This window comes from Cryptomeria japonica, chromosome 11, assembly GCF_030272615.1.
Source record: "Cryptomeria japonica chromosome 11, Sugi_1.0, whole genome shotgun sequence".
NCBI classification, from domain to species: Eukaryota; Viridiplantae; Streptophyta; class Pinopsida; order Cupressales; family Cupressaceae; genus Cryptomeria; species Cryptomeria japonica.
The window spans coordinates 704,970,764-704,990,810 of NC_081415.1; positions in this window are offsets into that span (position 1 = coordinate 704,970,764).

Below are 20,047 nucleotides of genomic sequence, written 5' to 3' on the forward strand. Positions count from 1 at the left end.
CATTTTTAAATCAATAATTATAATAATCGTTTAAAGTGTCATTTAATTTAGATAATTTAATTTACACAGGCAAAATTAATTATCAGTAGCTATTAACTTGGAAAGCTAATTAAAAATTATTTTTCTAGCATCTATTCTATCCTCAAATGAAAGGTGCCTAAATTAGCCTTTAAAATCCAACTTCAAATTTAATGCTCTAATTAAATTAACCAGGGCATAATTAAGTATTTATCACACTAAATACATTTAAAAATATAAGACTAGGCTTTATTCTTTAAACTTATATATATATATATATATATATATATATATATATATATATATATATATATATATATATATATATATATTTTTAACTTCCTATTAGTAAATCATATAGAGGTATTTAAATATTTAAAACTCTATATAAATACATACCCAAATATATAAACACACACACACACACACACACACATATATATATATAATCTTCTAAAAGATCTTTCAACTTAATAGCCATTATGCCCTTCAAACCCTAATTAGGGATTTTTTTATTATAAAATGGCCCTAAACTAAATGAGTTAAACATTTTATTTTATTTTATTACCCTAGCCCTACCCGAGCTAGGGTTTAATATATATTTTTTTGTTTAACCCCATGTTGCAGGATCGAGTTAAGGGAGGGTTAGCGGCGCAGAGGTGGATCAAGGAGAGGCAGTGGTTTTCGGAGGCAGCTTGGCCATAGCTACCCACTATGCATTGCACAGTGTTCGGCCTTACCACCCACTATGCAGCCCCGCCATCCACTGTGCACTGCACAGTGTGCGGCACTGCCGTCCACTGTGCATTGCACAGTGCGCGGCTCCGCCGACAGTTCACTATGCGATGCACAGTGCTTGACCCTTTTTTTTTTTCCATTTTTTTTATTTAATATTTTCTTTTTAAATTTATATTTATATAAATATAAATATATATATTTATATATATATATATTTTTCAATATATTTTACATGCAATTTTTTTTTAAAACAAAAATAAATAAAGGTAAATCATTATGTTAAATATATATATATATATATATACATACTAGGGCTTACATTTTCATTTGTTTTACAAGGCATTTATATGACATGTTTAATATAAAAGTATATATAAATATATTCATGATTTCTACATGTATATATATATATATATATCACTTATAGTATTATTTCTTTTCTTAAACTAACATCGAAATCATGGAAGATTCTGATTTACAATTGTAGGAAATGAAATATAGTAATAAGTCTGTTTCATGGAGGGATATTTTCTAGAACTATTTTGTACTCTATTGATTTACAGAAAATAGAATTATAAAATTATTTTTAAATCTACAATATGCATGCAAATCTAGTTAATGCCTTTCCTATTTATTTTTATTTTAAATGCTTAAAAATGGAATAAATTTACTGCTAAACTATTTATCATAACACATCAGATATATATATATTTCTTTTTCTGAACTTAGGAAATACTATTTTAGGAATACATTATACTTTTCTGCAATAAATACATTCATTGATTTTACAACTAATACAACAACTAAATAAACACTTTTTTTTTATACTTAAAATCTAACAACAAATACCACTCATATTTTTCTGCAAGTAGAATGAAGATAAAATTTTCAGATAAAAAGAAGAACACAGATTTAATTAAAACTGATTTTTCCATATTACAAAGACTATTGCATGCAATTCAAAAGTAACCCTTTTTTCAAAACAGAAAATAGAAATATAACTAGCTTTTTACAACTCTAAAGATATTCTGCAAAATTACAGGAAATTTCTTTATTTAACTACAATAACAAATCTCATGTTTATATTTCAAATTTACAACTTGCCTCTCATTTCAACGAATGTGGGTGTATTTCTCCAATCAAAACTAATAACTGCAAATGAATTTAGATTTCTTCAACAATAATCTTCTGCAGCTTTTCACTTTTCCTATTCTTTTCTCCTGACATTCCTGCATAATAAATCACAAATATGACCATGGAGTGCTCACCTCCCAGCCTAGACTAACTGGTAGCCACCCCCGAGCTCGGAGAACCAAGCCCTAGACGGGTAACAAACATGCAAACACATAGAAGGTAGGAAGCACACAAATTTCAAACACACTCCCAACTTGGCTACACTGTACCACACTTTGGTGATGATCTTTTCAAGGGTGGTAGTGGACCAATACCCTGAGGAGAACTGCAAGTATGGAGAACATGTAGCCACCTCATGGCACAACAAATACATCAAGAATTTCGCTAACACGACATGCACTAATGTATTTTCCATATCTATATTCGAGCTAATTCTGATACAAACCAAGTATCAAAATTAATTAAATTTTATTTGTGGAAAACTAAATGATTTAATTTTATTTTCACAAGATACCTAGTCAATAGATTAATTAAATCAAACTCATTAAAAATAGAAAATGAAGACAAATTTAATCTCCCATAAGACTATATAGTCTAAAAATCTATTTTTAAATCAATAATTATAATAATCATTTAAAGTGTCATTTAATTTAGATAATTTAACTTACACGGGCAAAATTAATTATGAGTAGCTATTAATCGACTTGGAAAGCTAATTAAAAATTATTTTTCTAGCATCTATTCTATCCTCAAATGAAAGGTGCTTAAATTAATCCCTTTAAAATCCAACTTAAAATTTAATGCTCTAATTAAATTAACTAGGGCATAATTAAGTATTTATCACACTAAATACATTTAAAAATATAAGACCAGGCTTTATTCTTTAAACTTATATATATATATTTTTAACTTCCTATTAGTAAATCATATAGAGGTATTTAAATATTTAAAACTCTATATAAATACATACCCAAATATATAAACATATATATATATATATATATTTAATCTTCTAAAAGATCTTTCCAACTTAATAGCCATTATGCCCTTCAAACCCTAATTAGGGATTTTTTTATTATAAAATGGCCCTAAACTAAATGAGTTAAACATTTTATTTTATTTTATTACCCTAGCCCTACTCAGGCTAGGGTTTAATATATATATATTTTTTTAACCCCATGTTGCAGGGCCGAGTTGAGGGAGGGTTAGCGGTGCATAGGCGGATCAAGGAGAGGTGGTGGTTTTTGGAGGCAGCTCAGCCATGGCCGCCCACTGTGCATTGCATAGTGTTCGGCCTTGCCGCCCACTGTGCAGTGCACAGTGTGCGGCCCCGCCATCCACTGTGCAACACAGTGTGCGGCACTGCCATCCACTGTGCATTGCACAATGCGCGGCTCCGTCAGCAGTTCACTGTGCGATGCACAGTGCTCGCCCCTTTTTTTTTTCCATTTTTTTTATTAAATATTTTTTTTTAAATCTATATTTATATATATATATATATATATATATATATATATATATATATATATATATATATATATATATATATATTTCAATATAATTTACATGCAATTTTTTTTAAAACAAAAATAAATAAAGGTTAATCATTATGTTATATATATATATATATACATATATATATATATATATATATACATATATATATATATATACATATATACATATATATATATATATACATATATATATATATATATATATATATATATATATATATATATATATATATATATATATATACTAGGGCTTACATTTTCATTTGTTTTGCAGGGCATTTATATGACATGTTTAATATAAAAGTATATATAAATATATTCATGATTTCTACATGTATATATATATATATATCACTTATAGTAATATTTCTTTTCTTAAACTAACATCGAAATCATGGAAGATTTTGATTTACAATTGTAGGAAAGGAAATATAGTAATAAGTCTGTTTCATGGAGGGATATTTTCCAGAACTATTTTGTACTCTATTGATTTACAGAAAATAGAATTATAAAATTATTTTTAAATCTACAATATGCATGCAAATCTAGTTAATGCCTTTCCTATTTATTTTTATTTTAAATGCTTAAAAATGGAATAAATTTACTACTAAACTATTTATCATAACACATTGGATATATATATATATATATATATATATATATATCTTTTTTTGAACTTAGGAAATACTATTTTAGGAATACATTATACTTTTCTGCAATAAATACATTCATTGATTTTACAACTAATACAACAACTAAATAAACACTTTTTTTTTATACTTAAAATCTAATAGCAAATACAACTCATATTTTTCTGCAAGTAGAATGAAGATAAAATTTTCAGATAAAAAGGAGAACACGGATTTAATTAAAACTGATTTTTCCATATTACAAAAACTATTGCATGCAATTCAAAAGTAACCCTTTTTTCAAAACAGAAAATAGAAATATAACTAGCTTTTTACAACTCTAAAGATATTCTGCAAAATTACAGGAAGTTTCTTTATTTAACTACAATAACAAATCTCATGTCTATATTTCAAATTTACAACTTGCCTCTCATTTCAATGAATGGGGGTGTATTTCTCCTATCAAAACTAATAACTGCAAATGAATTTAGATTTCTTCAACAATAATCTTCTACAGCTTTTCACTTTTCCTACTCTTTTCTCCTGACATTCCTGCATAATAAATCACAAATATGACCATGGAGTGCTCACCTCTCAGCCTAGGCTAACTGGTAGCCACCCTTGAGCTCAGATAACCAAGCCCTAGATGGGTAACAAACATGCAAACACATAGAAGGCAGGAAGCACACAAATTTCAAACACACTCCCAACTTGGCTACACTACACCACACTTTGGTGATGACCTTTTCAAGGGTGGTAGTGGACCAATACCCTAAGGAGAACTGCAAGTATGGAGAACATGTAGCCACCTCATGGCACAACAAATACATCAAGAATTTCAACCCCTTATTCATTATGCCCCCCAAGGCATTCTAGCCTTATATCCCTCCTTATGACCCCCATTGCACAAACAGGCCATGCAGCAAGGGTCACACAAAAATCCCTTGTGATCGCTCTTGAAACGAGAGTCTCTCACTTGAGGGTTGTCACTGCTACCACCCACAAGATTCTCCTCTCTCCCAAGAGTAAGAGGTCTTGAGAAAACTCCCAAAAACACAAACAAAACACAATGCAAAATACCAAAAGAAATTCCTAAAAGGGACATACAAGAAACCAGATTTCTTACACTAACATACTTTCAAACACATGCAAAAAAGAAGACATTTTAAAGAATAATGAAACCAACCTTAATCTACCCAAAGGTAGGATAACATTTGAGGAAGAGCTGCCCAATCCATAGATCTTCTTCTTCTACCCTTAGCCAACTTTTCTATTCAAATCTATTCTATTCTTTTCAAAAATTCTCTTGTCTCCAAAAATGGAGAGTGGGTGATTACCCTCAAATTTTCAAATTCTTGCTTAAGAAGCTCCTTCTCTCAGTTCTCACAAGTTTCTAAAAAATAAAGAGGAAAGTAAGATAGAATGGGAAAAAGAACTCTCATTTGAATAGGAAAGTTTACAACTAGGTTCAAACTTCTAATTTCAATTTTCGCACAACTCAGAAAGGCCAAATTTTAGAATGTCAAAAAGGTCACTTAAGAGTAGAAACTTGCCTAAAATTACCCCTAACCCTTAGGTATACCTTATTGGCTTTAGGAAACCCTATTAAACTACCCCTAGGTGTTCATTTAACCCATTTTAAACCCCTTTGAAGTTTATTTTCGGGTCAAACATATGTTGACCTCTCCAAAGATTCTTTTCCCAAGATATCTGTGACATCACATTATATTAATTGAAAAAGTTATAGTTGAACACTTTCCCACCAAGAGACAAAAATAAAACATTTAAACTTAAATCAACACATGTGTCAAGTGACACAAATAAAACACTTTTACAATTTAAAACATGAAATCGTCTCTAGTGGATTTTACACAATAATTTTAAATAACACTTAACACACATGCAGCATATACTATTACGAATAGAAATACAACACAAACGGGGTGTTGTCTCTCCAAATAGACAACCCCTGGCTTATGAACATACATAAGTCTAGGTTTGGTTCTCCGTAATTTTCCATGGTCACATGGTCAATTTCCTGCGCATCTCAATTCACACATTAGTACTTTCAAATATCCACATATAATATAATTTCAAAAGAATAACAATACACATCATTACTTGCATACAATTTACATCTGCACAGATTAAATACATCTCTTATCAAGCAATATCACATAAGCAATTTCATCCTAATTCACATAAACTTAACCATACATCATAGTTCTATTATCATAGCAAAGTTCTGCAAATTCAATAATGACATCTATCATCGCAATATCATCTTATCTAATAATCATGTAGTGTTCTATCTCATAAAACATATAAGTAAATCATCAAAACATAGCAATGTTATCCAAATCCTGAAATCATATAAGTTCTAAGTTTCAAAACACAACAAAATAAAGTATCCATAATAGTCCAAATATAAAATCCACTGAAATGTCAGACTGAGTCGAGGTGAGGCCTCACACATATAGTGTCAAAACTAGGTTTTGTCATACTTGAGTAATGCAAATTTTTGATAAACCCTAAGTTATTGTTAGGAAGTCTAGACCTTATCAAACTTTTATCTTTTTGTCATCATTGTCATTTGGTCAAACCTAGCTTAGTATCCAAGCATATAGGGGAGACATTGTCATTTTGTCCTTTTGTCACTTGGTCCTTTTGTCCTTTGAGGTCTAGACATCATTTCAATTTCCTAAGGGTCTCATTTTTAGAATTGCATTCATGAGCTTGTCAAAATCTTGAAAAACAACCAAAAACATAGGTTGCATTCTTGCCATAGATTGCATTTTCATCTATTTAGTTTGCATTTAGTTGCATATCATACATTATCCTTGAAAAATTCCCAAAATATTGCATTTGCATAGTGACATGCATGTTGAAACAAGGTCAAAATCTAAGAAGATGGGCGAACCAACGTATCAACCCATTGACAACATATCAAACTCACAGTTTCAAACTAGTCAAACAGTACAAATTGAAGGTTCATCAAGCACATCATTACTACCCTATGGAATGGTTCAACTTGGACCACCTCCATTATATGAACTAGTGTTTGTACCCATGAAACCAGGAGATGGAAGTGTTCCACCAACACCAAGAGGAAATGCACCTTTTGATTGGAATCAAACGAACTTGCAACATGACATTCAAACTCAAACATTATATGAGGAACAAACTCTTTCACAAGGATTTGGTTCAAATCAAGGCATTCAACAAGAAACAAATCCAAATGTTTTACCAGATTCTTCATCAGATTCTGATACTTTTGATGATGTTGATATGTTCCTTAAAGATCCAAAGCTGACAAAAAAGATGGATAAATTCTTGAACAAGGTCTTTAAGATGTTCCCACAAAAATACCTTGACATGATGAGTAATGTGACCTCCTCAAGTGAGAAAATCAATGTGCAAAAACAAAAAGGCGGTGAGCTATTAAGTTTCTCTCCACATCCAAATGAAAAAAATGTGCGACAAGAAACTCAACCTACCTTGATGAATAAACGTGCTTCAAAAGTGTTGACAGTGACTATTCCTCAAAAGTCACTGTTTGAAACAATAAATAATCCATTATTTAATACAACACCTATAACACAAGATCGAATAAGGGCCACACAAATATTGACAGTTGTCCCTCAACAAGAAGTGGTTCCTCGCATGCATAAAATTGGATCAAAATCTAAGATGCAAGAAAGCTTTACGACTGGAATGCCTGATCTCACCAATGTCCAAAACAATTCCACAATGCAACAAAGTTCCTATGTCCCATTAAGTTCAATACATTTGTCAAACATTCAAGTACCTTTTATGAAAAATATTGTGACAGGTCCTTCAATAATGGCAACACAAAGAGACACAAATAGTGGTTTGCACCAACAACAAGTGTTACAACAATTGAGTAATGCACACAAGGCACAATCGAATGTGAAAACAAGCCATGCACAAAAAAAACAATATCACAGTCAACAACAAGTTGCAACATCTTCTGCACCATTACAAGTTAATTCAAACTTGCAACCACCACAGTGGATTGGACAAACAACACAACAAGTCAATGCAAGGGCCATACCCCGTCTTAAGGAGAAACAACAAAAACCTCCCAAACAAAGTTTTTTGCAAATGATGGGATTTACACCGCGACAACAACAATTGGCACAAAGTCAACAAATTCTAATTCGTCAACATCAACAACAACATGTGCCTCAATATGTGCCAAGACAAACAAGTTATCATACTTCACAACCGCAATTGACGTCTGTGCAATATCAACAACACCCTCAATTGCAATATCAACCTAGGTTACAAATGATGATTCCACCACAAGAAGCATAGCAACAAGGTCAATATCAAGGCATGGCACAACCACAGCAACAAGAGGTGTACCAAGAACATTATATGTCAGAGACACCAAAGACAACAATTTCAAAGCATCAACAGTTGATGGGAAACAGGATGTATCGACAAAGCGTACACCCAAGAGTAAATGATGAACTTCCAAAATCTTCACTATCTAACGCATTTGCACAACAGCTTGAGAAGTTGCAATGACAAGTCGATGCATTGGAAACCAAAGGAACGAAGAAGTTGTACACAGATCAAGATTTATGTCCTAATCCATTTGACAAGAGCTTGTACATGCCTCCCTTCCCTAAGCATTTTGAGGCACCTAATTTTGAGAAATATAAAGGGAATGGCAATCCAAAAGACCACATTCGAGCATTTTTCATGGCATGTACTAAAGTGAGTTATGAGGAAACATATTTAATGCGCTTATTTGCATGAAGTCTCATGGGACAAGCCATGGATTGGTATTCACATTTGCCAGGGAATATAAAGACTTGGTTGGAATTAGCTCAAAAGTTTATATCTCACTTTGCATTCAACATTGATAGTGACGTGACCATGTCAAATTTATGCAACACCAAGTAGAAGCAAGGTGAACCATTAGTGACTTTCTTGCAACGATGGCGAAGCTTGTATAGTCATTCTTCCCTAGATATACCTGAAGAACAACAAGTAAACTTATTTATTCAAAATTTGGTCCCAGAAATGATGTATGAACTTAAATTGAAAAGTCCTAGTACCATTGAGAAACTCATTAAGAAAGGGATGAACATTGAAACTTCTCTTATAGCTAAGGGAATCATTAAGCTCAACAAAGACAGTGACAACACAAACAATTCAGGGGATAGAAATAGATTTTGGTACAATAATAAGAATGTCACTAATGATGGAGTTGTTGACACAAGAGTGGTGAATGAAAATCAACCCCCATTCACAATAAAGAAATTGAGTGCTCCTAATATGTCAACTATGGAACAAAATCAAACACCAGCAAGCAATGTTACTCAACAGCCGCAATACCAACAACATACTCAACAATACACTCAACAATATAATCAACAACAAAGTCAGCAACAAAACCAACAACGAAAACCTTTTTGATCAAGGGATGGGCCTCCTTGATAGTTTACGCCATTAGGAGAGCCTATTGAGTCAGTAATGAAACAATTAATAAGTTTATCAAGTTACTAGATATCAAGGTAGAACCATTGGTAAAGCCGCATTGGTGGAATGATAATGCATATTGTGAATACCATCAGTCAAAAGGACATAAAACTACATCATGTTTTCAATTGAAACATATGATTCAAGACTTGTTAGATCAAGGAGTAATTGAGGTAGACCCACCCAACGCAACCTCTAGCACTGATCAGACAATTTTCAAAACTCCTTTGCTTGATCATGACAAGGGTAAAGCATCTTCTTCAAACTCTACCCACATAGAAAATTATGCAAATACTGGTTATAACAATGTCATCAATTGTTTTCAAGCATCAAATGAGTATGTTTCCACCATAAGAATAAAGGGACAAGATCCTTCTTGCGCAGTCACCACTCGTCGATCCAAAATAGTCCTGAAAGGAGCTCCTGCAGTCCTCCCAAATCAACTCCTGCGAGTCAGTATAATCTCCTAGATCATTTGGGGAAGACACCTGCTCAAATATCATTCCTTGAGTTGTTGAAAATGTCCCCTATGCATTGCGCAGTCCTAGAAAAAGCTTTAATTGAGTCCACTATCCCAATAGACATTGATGTTGACCAGTTTCAAGCCCAAATTGGACATCTAGCTGTTTCCCAACACGTTGCCCTTTTTGATAACGATATTTCTCCTGATAAGCTTCCACATAATGATCCATTACATCTCAAAGTCTTTGTCCATAATTGCAAGATCCGATGAGTCTTGATAGATGGTGGAGCAGGTCTTAACATTTGTACCCTGAGAGTGGTCATTGGTCTTGGTTATACAGAAAATGATATTGATTCTTCTAGAAGAATAACAATCAAAGCATATGATGATGTTGAGTGTCCATCTAAAGGGATAATTACATTTCCTATCAAAGTTGGTCTAGTGACAGAAAATACTTTCCTGCAGGTCCTAGACCTTGATCTTCCTTACAATATGATTCTTGGTCGACCGTGGATCCACACAATGAAAGCAGTTCCATCTACTTATCATCAATGTTTAAAATATCCTTATCCTTACAATGGGACTGAGATAACAATTCCAGGAGATCCTAATCCATTCCAATTTTGTGCTAACCTAAAGGATTCCCCACAGCAACAAGTCCCAGTTAATAGAGAGGCCCACTCACATAATTATGTGGATCCTAATAAATTGTTAGATGCTGTCAAAGGAAAATTGAAGATACAGGACCAAGGATGTAGAGAGTATTCAATGGCTCAAACATTCCTCATTGGGAATTTACCAATATCTCCAAAATCACATGGAAAACCACATTTGTTGCAAAAAGAACCTAAGATAGTCATTCAATATCAGCCCCCCACTACATTTACAAGATGGGGTGAACTTGACAAAGAAACTTTAGATGATGATGTCATAGATTGGCTTTATAAGGATCCAACTGAGACCCCACCTGTTAGGTTGTCAGTGGAGTAGTACAACAAAGGATTTACTATGCTATAGAAGAAAGGATATGATGGCTGCAGTGGCTTGGGCCCTGACAAGAAAGGAAGACTAGAACCTATTATACCCAAGATGCGACCTCCAACTTTAGGGTTAGGTTTTGTACCATTGCAAATTGGACCCTCATCTACCAAAGTGACCACATGTAGAAAGGAGCGTGACTCTGATGATGAAATGACACCTAAGTATATCTAGCCCGAAACTGATTCCAATGAATGGGAGTGGAGTTCCTTTTCTTCTAGCTCATATGCCCTTGACAATGTTTTCCTTGACCTTGATGATTTGCCCATGGAAGACAAACATGAAATAACCCCCCATCCCAAAACATGTCCTAACGCTTGGATAGAGTCATTCTGAGACCCAAGCTCCAAATCAGATACGAGCAATTCAGACAGTGATACCATAGACATTTACATCTTTACCATCTCAGCCCTCTCTCTCCTTAAAACCGATGATGACATGCCCCTTGTCTATCCTCAACTTATCCAACATGACCAACAAGAACCACTCACATTAGATTGTTTTCAAAATGACGAAGCAATTGCTGAATTTCTGGGACTCGGAGAAGGCATACCACAAGGTGATCATAAGGCAATATTTGCGATTGATCTGGATTCCACAACATATTTTGGGGAGTCAACTCCATCTTCCAGTCATGAAAATGAAAAAAGAAAAGAAAAAGTAAAAAATCAAAAGAATGAGTTGTTGAGTGAAAACCGTAAGGCACTCTCTGATCATGAAAAAGTAAAAGTAAAAGATGTATCTACGGGTGAAAACCTCTTTGTGGCACCCAAAGGTGGAAGATTGGAAATACCCCTATCAAGTCAGGATAAATCAACATTGCTTGTGGAAATGACCGAAGAGATAAATTTGGGTACACCTGACAACCCTAAGGTCATTCATTTTGCTGCTTCTCTATCAAAATAGGAAAAGATAGATTTTGTCAATTTCTTTCTTGAGAAAAAGATTAGTTTTGCATTGTCCTATGTAGATATGCCCGGCCTTGATCCAAAATTAGTCCTTCATCACTTGCCATTAAAATCAGATGCTAAGACTGTCAAACAGAAACTCAGAAAGATGCATCCCTAGGTGGCTCTCTTGGTCAAGGTAGAACTTAAAAAATTACTAGACGTGGGCTTTATTAGACCCATTGATTATGCAGACTGGATTTCAAATTTGGTACCAGTTAGCAAAGTGACTGGGGGCATCAAAATCTGTACAGATTTTAGGGATCTCAATAAAGCATGCCCTAAAGATGACTTTCCACTGCCAAATATAGACATCATAGTTGACATGACTGCTGGATATGAGATGCTCTCATTGATGGATGGTTTCTCCGGCTATAACCAAATTTGCATTGCTCCTGAAGATCAACATAAGATAGCATTCACATGTGCTTGGGGTACCTACTATTGGAATGTGATGCCCTTTGGTCTTAAAAATGCTGGCGCAACATATCAAAGAGCTATGACGACAATTTTCCATGATTTCATGCATACTTTGATGGAGGACTATGTTGATGACTTATTATGCAAATTTGTCACAAGAGATAGTCATCTAGCCATCCTTGGCCCAATCTTTGACTGAATGGAAACCTACAAGCTCAGACTCAATCCAAAGAAGTGTTTCTTTGGTGTCATAGCTGGCAAATTACTAGGGTACATTGTTTCTCATAGAGGCATAAAAGTTGACCCTGCCAAGGTTAAAGCAATAATGGATATGCCTCCTCCTTCCAATATCTATCAACTAAGAAGTCTGGAAGGAAAGCTACAGTCAATCCACCGGTTTATAGCTCAATTGGCAGACAAATGTCATCCTTTCCAACATTTATTACATAAAGGTGTCACTTTTAAATGGACTGAGCAATGTCAATCAACATTTCAAACTCTCAAGGATTATCTACTATCACCACCTATTGTAATGCCTCCTATAGAAGGAAAGCCATTTATATTGTATATTTCTGCAACTAAAATGGCTCTGGGAGTTCTCTTAGCCCAATGGGATGAGAAAGGCAAAGAACGGGCTATTTATTATATCAGTCGGACACTAGTGGGCTATGAGCTGAATTATTCAACTATTGAATGAGCATGTTTAGCAGTGGTCTTTGCAACATAGAAGCTTTGACACTATATGTTAAATCATCAAACATTGCTAGTTGCAAAAACTGATCCCTTGAAGTACTTGCTTAGTAGGGCAGTTTTGACAGGTTGCCTAGCAAAGTGGGTTATGATCCTCAATGAGTTTGATATTGAGTACATGGAACGAAAGGCAATAAAAGGACAAGTCATAGTGGATCAACTTGCCGAGGCTCCTATTTATTATGATCATCCCATGTTGACCAATTTTCTGGATGAATCAGTCTTTGCTCTCACATCTACTAATGAATGGAAGTTATATTTTGATGGATCCCATACCAAATTTGGGTCCAGAGCAGGTATATTGTTTGTCACCCCTCAAGTTGATGCTATTCCAAAATCCTACAGAATAACTTTTCATTGTACCAATAACATCGCCGAATATGAAGCTCTGGTCACAGGACTCCGAGTAGTGGTCCACTGGAATATCACACATTTACAAGACTATGGAGATTCCCAGTTAGTCATCCATCAAGTGAATGATGACTCTTAAACAAAAGATGAAAAGCTTATTCCTTACAAGCACATGGTAGATTTCTTCAAGACAAAATTTATGGCTATCCATTTCAATCAAGTTCCTAGAATTCAAAACAAGTCGGCAGATGCGATGGCCACTATTGCTTCCATGATAAATTTGCCCCACAATATGGACGGATGTGAATTTTTGGTCAAACAGTTGCTTGTCCCTTCTTTCGAAATTCCGATAGCTGATGTGATGTGTGTTCTTGTTGGTCCTAATTCCCCATGGTACAATGACATCTATCAATATTTGAAATCCCAAACCTTACCACTTAACCTTTCTTCTAACCAATGTCAAGCCTTCATCCGACAGATAGCCAAATATGTCATCATTGCTAACACCCTTTACCATCGTTCCTTTGACCATACCCTCCTCAGGTGTTTGGATTCTGACAAAGCACAAACGGCTTTACATGAGGTTCACAATGGTATATGTGGGGGCCATTTCAATGGTCTTAGCTTAGCCAAAAAGTTGGTTCGTGCTGGGTATTATTGGCCCACTCTGGAGAAGGATGTTCATGATTTTGTCAAGAAGTGCTACAAATGCCAAATCCATGGAAATTACATTCATGCACTAGCCCAAGAACTTCATTCTGTCATATCTCCATGGCCCTTTTCTCAATGGAGATTGGATCTTATTGGCAAGATTCACCCGACATCTGCAAATGGACACAAGTTTATCATTACAACCATAGAGTATTTTACAAAATGGATCAAGGCTATCCCCATGACCTATATCACTGGTGTGTAAATTTCAAAATTCCTATTGAATTATATCATCTGCCGATATGGAGTTCCCCTTGCAATTGTCATAGATAATGGCCGTCCATTCAAGAACAAAGATGTCAAGGAACTCTATGAAAAATTTCACATCCAACACTGTTTCTCTAGTCCATACTATCCATAGGGTAATGGTCAAGCCAAAGCATCAAACAAAACCATTATCAAGATCCTGAAAAAGGTTGTCAATGATGCTGGTCGAGATTGGCATGTACAGTTGAATCTAGCACTATGGGCTTATCACACTTCCATCCACACACCTACTAGCGCAACACCTTATTCCTTGGTGTATGGTGCAGAAGCCATTTTACCCTTGGAAGTGGAGATTCCTTCTTTGCGTGTTTCCTTGCAACATCTGATTGATGATGAAATGCATAGAGTCTCTCGGTTGCATCAACTTGAGATGTTAGATGAGAAATGTCAGACAGCCCTAACACATTTGCAAGCATACCAAAACCATCTCCGTCGCTCTTATAATAAGAAGGTCAAAGGGTGACACTTTAAAGTGGGAGATCTGGTTCTAAAGGCAAACCCCAAGAATGCACAATCTACTGACATCATCAAAGGAAAGTTTGAACCTAATTGGGTTGGGCCTTTCATAGTTACTACAGCCTATGGCTCGGGGGCATATCAGCTTGCCACCCCAGAAGGTGAACCTTTGTTAGATCCAGTCAATAGTATGCACCTTTGCAAGTATTGGGCATAGTTTTCTATTAGCAGTTCTTCAAATATGATCCTAAAAAAAAAAATACAAAAACATCAAAAAGCTCAAAAAAATGAAAAAAAAAAAAATACAAAAAAAAAAAAGTGAAAAAAATTTAAAAGACAAACAAAAGTAAAGAAAAATTTGCCCTCTAGTGAAAACCTGGCAAACAGGTGCTTTGGGCAAGTACCATAGTGAAAACCTGGCAAACAGGCGCCATGTGTAAAAGGTTATTGCTCTGTCATCTATCATGACCCCTAGCTATACTTTTTCTCTGCAGGTTTATCATGCTTATCCTTGCTTTGACCTAATGTTCTGTTCCAGGCCTATGATTGGTCAATATCATTGTCTTGCATACTCAGGTTCCAGTCCTTGTGCATATAGTTCAGTCCTAGTTGCTGTCTATATTTTTCAAATGTTCATTAGGTGCGCACCCCTTGTCATGATCAATTACTGGAGCTTTCAATCGGCAAAATGTCCTGAAAAAAATCCAAAAAAAATCAAATAATGTCTTGAAAAAATCCACAAAAATCAAATAATGTCCTGAAAAAAAAATCCAAAAAAATCAAATAAATGTCCTAAAAAAATCCACAAAAATCAAATAATGTCCTAAAAAAAATCATAAAAAATTGAAAAGTGTCCTGAAAAAAATCATAAAAATTGAAAAATGTCCTGAAATAAATCCTTAAAAAGTCAAATAACGTCCTGAAAAAATCAACAAAATTTTTTTGTAAAAACTTGAAAAACAAAACAAAAATATCCCCTTTGTGCATAGACAGATCGTTGAGCATACATCCAACGACTCTCAATCACAACACTGCACTTTACTGAAATCATGCATTCACAAATGAACTTTTCCATCAAGCCAAACATTCAAACTGATTACAATTGTCATATCAATCAATCAACATCAATATCATTTGTCCTTGTCACTACTATCATGGGTCTTATATAGGGTGTGGTATACTCGAAACCAGACTGTGTCCTGTCTTAGACGGGGTACCACATGTCTTGAAACCAGACAACATGATCGTCCTATCACCACTTTCAACTTTTGACAATGAAGATCAAGATGTTTGTTTGACTTGTTGGAATTAATGAGTCTTATCATTTATTGATTTATCTTCGATCATGTTCCTATGTTGTTCGATGATGTCACCGAGTGATTTAGAGTGACCGGGATGGATCATGGTCCCTTTTTCTTTTCTTTGTTGTGTTTGCTATTTGTGGAATGTTTGTCACAAACTGGGGCAACTATATCATTGGGTGTCTATGATAAGTACATTCACTCATTTCTTGTGTGTGATGTGTCTATATTTTGCGAAAGGGGTTGTGTTTCAGCTTTGGCCTTCAATGCCATGATGCTATGCATCCGTTTTGCTACATTAAATAAAGGTTCTCACCTACAAAGTGCATTAGTGAAAGCAAGTTTTTCTTCATCTCTAACTGTCCTCTATCTAATTTCTTCTAACATTTCTTCTGTCAATTTGGGAAGTCAATTAAGTCTAGTTCTCCAATCTCCAAACACATAAGCTACATCCTGCATTCATTGGTTAGTACATTTGCATTATATTAAGCATTTTATCCATTTCATTTCATAAATACATCAAAAACACATAAAAATATATCCATACATGTTCCAAAATAGTACATAAATAGTGCATAAGACATCCATGCAGGGAGAGTAAACACATCAACCATCACACATTGCATCCCATCATCTCACTGCATATCATATCATATATCAAAAAGTATCAGAGTACAAAATTGGACTGTTTGTCCTAAGTACAGCCTGCAGGCTGACTACATAAATGTCAAACTACATATGTCTCTATCATAAGGAGCCTGTACCTCTGTCACTGGGTGATCCCTCTATCCTCCTCATCCTTGCCATGTCTCAAGGATGATGTCTCTCCTATCCCTAGTCCTGGCTCTGGTGGTCTCATAGGTCCACTCACCCCCATGCTGCTCACTGACCTCCGAGAGCGTGGCCTATTCTCTGTCCTCGATTGTTCCTGATATGATGCTGCTCTCTGCTTTGGTGGAACTGCACTCTCATATAATGTCCTCCAATGGTGTATCTCCTCTCTGATCTCTACCAACATCTGTGCCATCTCACATGCACTGGCATCCCTAATCGACCCAATAAACTCAGTCACTCTCTACTCTGCTTGTTGTGCCTATGCTATTGTTGTGTCTCGAGCCACTGTCAGTCTGGCTATCTCTGCTCTGAACTGATCCTGCTCTATCCTCAAGATAGCATTCTATCTCTCTAATGTTGCAATATGATCATGCTAACTCGCTATGGTAGCCCTACATATCTCCATCTCCTCTATGCTCGTTGGCTCCGGCTCTATGGGTATATCCTACAATGACTCCTGATCAGCCAAATCTGGCTCATACTCCTCATCCCCATCATCTCCATCCTCATCCTCCTCATCATCATCATCATCTTTGTCCTCATCCTCATCTCTATCCTCATCATCTCCCTCCTCCTCTCTAGCGAGTGGGAAGTCCTCCTTTCTCCTCGGTACCAGAATATCAGGATCTGTCAATGGCACTGGTCATCGTTGTGCAAACCATCACTCATACTCCTCTATCATCTTGGCATCTACCACATCTGATCTCCAATCCCACTATCTCTGCTGTAGCTATGTGAAGTCGACATATGCTATGTGTGGCTGAATCATCCTCCCCCACTGACTCATCTCTCTGTGAGATCGGGCAAAGTGTGTAGTCCCTCTTGGTACATCCTGCCTCTCTCCAAATTGCCGTCTGACTCTCTTTGGTAGGTACATCTCAATCACTCTCTGGAGATTCACTAGTCACCCAATCAGGTATCTCTCCTATTTGCAATATAGTAGCTCATCACTATCATCTGACCATCCAGGGCAATCAAGATATGGCCTCCATGTGAACTCTATCAATCTGTCTAGCTCATGTTGCCAATACAATATGTATCCGAAAGGACCCTATCTCAGTGTACCCCCATAACTATACACATATGGTCGATAAGGTACTACCCGTCTCTTTGCAATCGGTCGACATATGGCTATGTGCTCAAATGCCCATACTTGTAACAGTGTGACCCCACAGCTCAAAGTCTCCACTCCCTGATATGCTATCTGATGCAACTGAAAATATAGCATAGCAAGCACACATGGTCCCCATGCGTATATAGTCCCCTATATCGCCATCTGCTCTAGCACTCTTCCCCATCTAATAGGGAATCCATGTCCTCGTCTATCCCCTACTAATAGGCATGCTATAACCATGGCTATCACCACATATCGCTGATTGTACTCTGCTACCATGGTCTCCTAGCCAATCTCCCTCTCTACAATATCCAGATCATCTACGTCACGCTCAAATAATCTGCACAAAGTGTCTCTCCCTGTCGCTGGGTCATACTCTATCATCTCCCCATGAATCAAAATGCGGAGGATACACCATACATCCTCTAGTGTCATAGTCACCTCTCCAGTCGCTAGATGGAAAGAGGAGGTCTTTGAATGCCATCGCTCTATCAATGCAATGAGTAGTCTTGTGTTTTCCCTAATCTTAGGCATGAATGTGATATAGTATAATCCAAGTTCTACTAATGTATCTTTGTTCATGCTCCTAAGTCTATGTCTTAACATGAAGCAGTTAGGTCGGTTCTCCCGCATAATCAGTGGATACTGTCGACTCTGCATCACAATTGGGGCACATTTTGTCATTTTTAGGGTTTCCTCCTATGGGTTGCATTTTCTTGTTTCATCCACAAATCAGGGTGTTTCTTATCTATTTTGACCTATCCTCCTCTTATCCCCCTTTTTTGGGATCATCCGCATGCTATTTTTGGTCAAATTAGGGTCCTAAGTGCACAACTGCGCTTGTGTACCATGTCCTGTGCCTATGTAGCATCAACTTGTGCTTGTGTACCCTACACAAGCATAGGACATCCTACACAAGCACAGGATGTGCCTACACAGGCGCAGGAGTCCCTTTTTCCATTCCTTGTGAGCCCCGCAATGTCCCGCAAGCAAGTCAAATTCATGAAATTGACAATATGGGTTAGATACATACCGCTACTCCCACATCATTTGGTCATCTATAGGTGTATACACATTCCCTGAGGTGATCTTCCATTGGAATATTCACCATCTCTCTGCAAGGGTCCTTTTCCAAAGCAATAAATCCTCCACTTTGGCTAGTGCAAATGAGCTCTTTTCCTTCTCCTTGTCTCATTTATAGATCTTTGTTAGTGCATAGATGGACGTGCACCCTCTCCATCTTATATTGGTCACAGTCTTTTGCACCTTCCATTGCTTGTCATTTATGTATCCAATCCCTGATTTTCAGTCTATTTGCTCCTATCATTTTCTATCATTCTTATCGATCAATTGGCCTCTTTTCTGGACATTTCTGGCCAATTCCTCGAGGGGGCATGCATATGTCATTATTATTGTCTAGGGCATTTTTCATTATTGTTCTTTGAAACAACACTTAGAATCGCATTGTCTCAAAGAGGGGCAAAATGTAGATGTCTAAAAATGGTCAACGCTTGTGGAGTCATACTTTAACATTTGCGCATTGCCTTATTTTAGGGTTTTTTGCGTTGCATTAACATTTCTCCTATGTTGCGCACTTGGCCTTTATCATTTGCGAGCATCGAGTCCTTCTTTTGCATTCTTCATTTGTCTCTCTTTCAAATTTGGTCTTGTCGATAGCAATCTTTAGTCATGATTTTGGTTGATCTTATCCTGTCACATCAATGTGCATGCTCATTTAGCATATTTTGACATTGTCAATTCGATTTCATTTTGGACATCATCAATCCTAATTGATGATAGAATTAGGGTTTTGTCCTCTGGTCAATCTTGTCATTTTGCGATCAA